Raw genomic sequence first — 3,418 nt, 5'->3', positions numbered from 1 at the left:
AAGTGCATACCTAACCACAATGCAAGTTATAATGTGATAAAGGTCATAAAAAAAAAAATCTATCTAATTTAACGTGTGAGTTTGGTATAAAAATTGATGATTTTTGGCTGAGGGGAATCAGGGCTGGCTTTATTCCAGGTCCTTTGAAAGCTTGGGTGGCCCTATTGGGTTATGCTGATTCGACTGCATTCCAGATCTTAGCCAGGTTTAGGATATTCAGTGTATGTAGTATTTCAACATATTTCTAGGTCTTCAACTTGTCTAGTAAAAATCCCTTCTGGATTACCAACTTTCAAGGTAGCACAACCAAGAGAGAAAATAATGTTTTGTTTTGTTTTATAAGTTTTAAAATGCAATATGATTCTTTACAAATCAGATATACCCTTAGTATGTTATTTTATTGTTTTGAAGTTCTCAAAGGGAAGATATAGGAAGGGATTGGGGTAGAATTTAGGAAGCTAATTATTTCATAGCTTTGAAGATTTTGTCTGCAGAGTTTAGGCATCTGTTGAGGGTCCAGAGAAGATACCAGGTTCTGGGAGAGCTGACAGTTCAAAGAAGGTTGGTGAAGATCAAGGCACCTACGAAGGGTAGAGTGAGGACTAGCCAGTCAGCTTAGATTTGGAAGCCTTTAGGAATGGACGAGCCAGCAGGAACAGAGGACGATGGAAAGATGGAAGAGGCAGAGATAGAAAGACTTGAAGGAAAGTATGGTACTAAACTTATGAGTAGAATTGATGAATGCTAGAATGCAGTTTTGTGTAATATCATGTGGGGTGCATCATGAGTGATCAATTAGATTGGTTAGATATGGAGACCCCTCCATCCATATTCCTTCACTTTCCTTTAAGACCAATAGCATGCATTTTCAAATTTCTGATGTCTTCATTGAATGTGAAATCAAGGTGTAGGGGAGGTATTTTCCCTTCTTCCTTTCTAGGTTCTTTTGGCTGGTCTACTAATTAAAGTAAGATAAGACAGATTAATAGGAGAAAAACAAATTTAATTAGGTAGGTATGGGAGCCCCATAAATTAAGACACCCAAAGGCAAGAGAAGCAGTTGTGGCTTACAGGCCATCCTGAGCTAAGGAATGGAATAGGGGCACGGAGCATCAGAAGAGATGAGGGCAAGTCACAGGACAATATGAAGGGAAGATGTTTTCTAATTAGATATTTTCATTGCCACCTAACTTTCAGAAAAAAGTTACCTCTGGTAATAGTTCTCTTTCTGGGCCTTTGTCTAAATTCTGTAGGTAGTTAAGGGAGAGGTAAAAGTTTTTCTCCAAACTGCTGTGTCATCGCTGTCTTCACCGCAAAATAATGCACATGCCAAAATGGTGTATTTTGGTGTCATATATTCTGTTCCCCATCAAAGGTCAATCAAGACTTTGATTTCACTTCTACATTGTAGCCAATGACTGACTAGTTACAAATTGCTAAGAGAACAGTATAATTTTACTTAATTTGGTTAGGCAATGTAAAACAATGTGCTATATAGTACCGTATATCTTTCATTGTTCTACAGAGTGCAATCCCACCTGGGAACTAGGGTTTAACCAGATGCACAGCGCCTTAAATACAGAGGCTGGTTAGTGATCACCTGGCTGATTGACTGAACTATTCATCTGTTCCATAAAATTTGGCTGAACATTTCTCTGACCAGGCACTGTTCTAGGCATTGGGAACAGAACAGTGAACAAAAGTCTCCAAAGAATCAAGTGTTTCAGTGGAAGATGTTAGATAAGAAAATAAGCAAACAAAATAAGCAAACAAAATACACATAATATGTAAATGCAGGCATAGCTCAGAGATATCATGGGTTTGGTTCCAGCCCACCAGAATAGAGCAAATATCACAATACAGTGAGCCTAATGAGGTTTTCGATGTCCCAGTGCAGATAATAGTTATGTTCATGCTATACTGTGGTCTATTAAGCATGCAATCGCATTATGTCTAAAAAAATACATAATTAAAAAACTTTATTGCTCAAAAGCGCGAGCCATCATCTGAGTTTTCAGTGAGTTGTAATCACTGATCACCATAACAAATATGATTAAAAAAAGTTCAAAATACCGTGAGAGTTACCAAAATGTGAGAAAAACACTAATGCTGTCGACAAAAAGGTGCCAACAAACTTGCTCAGTGCAGGGTTGCCATAATCCCTCAGTTTGTAAAACACAGAAGATCTGTGAGGCACAATGAAGTGAAGTGAATATTGAGAAGTGGAAGACCCTATTTCCCACAGGAAGGTTAAGGAAGGTCTTTTTGACGACGTGCCTCTGAGCGGCTCTCTGAGTGAAGCGAGGGAGAGAGCCATAATGACTGGGAAGAGCGAAGAGGGAGGATACTTGGGAAATTGTAAGCTTGGGAGCTCAGTGTAGTAGCACTGAATAACAGGGAGTGGGCTGGGGTGGTAGGGAAGGTATGGATATATCTTGGAGATGTAGCCAGAGGCTAGATTTGAAGACTTGTAGGGCACGCTAAGATTCTTGATGTTGCAAAGTATGATGGGAAGTCATTGGTGGGTGGTGTGCGTGATTGGGCTTACGTTTGAATAGGATCATCCTGGCTGCCACAGGGAATGGATTCAAGAGTAAGAAGCAGAGTGATGAGAGGCTCCTTTGATCTTCCTGAAGCACCATGATGGTAGTTTGAATTGGGATGTTGGGGTGGGGAAAAGTAGTAGTAAAATTTGGATTATATTTTGAAAGTACATCTGAAAGAATTTTTTGATACCCTGATATATGATGTGAAAAATTCAAGTCAATGAGGACTCCAGGGATTTGGCTTAAGTAACTGGATGAACAAACAACTAGCTTACTGGCATAAGGTAGACTGGGAAATGAGCAGGCTTGGGATGTTGTTTGCTTTTGGACTAGGTTAGTTTGAAATGACTCTGTGACATCTCAGGAGAGCAGTCAAGAAGACACTGTGATACGTGAGTCTGAGGTTCAGTGGAGAGGTTAAAATAGGAGATATAAGTTGTGGACTGGTTGGCACACAGCACTGTGTTACAGGATACTGACAAAGTTTTAGTACTGATGTACAACAAAGCTACACTCTGCACTGAATACTCACAATACACAGAATGCACTTCACTATCCTCTTTAAAAGAAATCACCCTCCCACCGATACAGCTTAACCTGATTGCTCTAGAACATAGAGTTCTTTCTTCTCAGACATTTGAAGGCACTTGAGAATTCTGTGTGTTGTACTCAGTGACCACAAAGACAAATTAGTGCACCCTATCAACCAAATATTCTCTAAAACATTTTTCAAATATATGTAACCACTACCATGTGTCCCTGCATATATTTATTCATCTTTTAATCACTAAATTATTCAATATGTATTATGAATATTTGCCATGAATTTATATTTACTACACTTGATCTTAGCCAAAAGGCCGAGAAGCGAT

General features: G+C 39.1%; 1 pseudogene; it reads right to left on the bottom strand.

Moving 5' to 3' along the window:
* Positions 1-3,336: 3,336 nt before the first annotated feature.
* On the bottom strand, positions 3,337-3,418 carry LOC116870337 (annotated as a pseudogene).

This window comes from Lontra canadensis, unplaced genomic scaffold (assembly GCF_010015895.1).
Source record: "Lontra canadensis isolate GAN:19392208 unplaced genomic scaffold, GSC_riverotter_1.0 scaffold22, whole genome shotgun sequence".
Classification (NCBI taxonomy): Eukaryota; Metazoa; Chordata; class Mammalia; order Carnivora; family Mustelidae; genus Lontra; species Lontra canadensis.
This window is presented reverse-complemented; position numbering and strand designations above follow the sequence as displayed.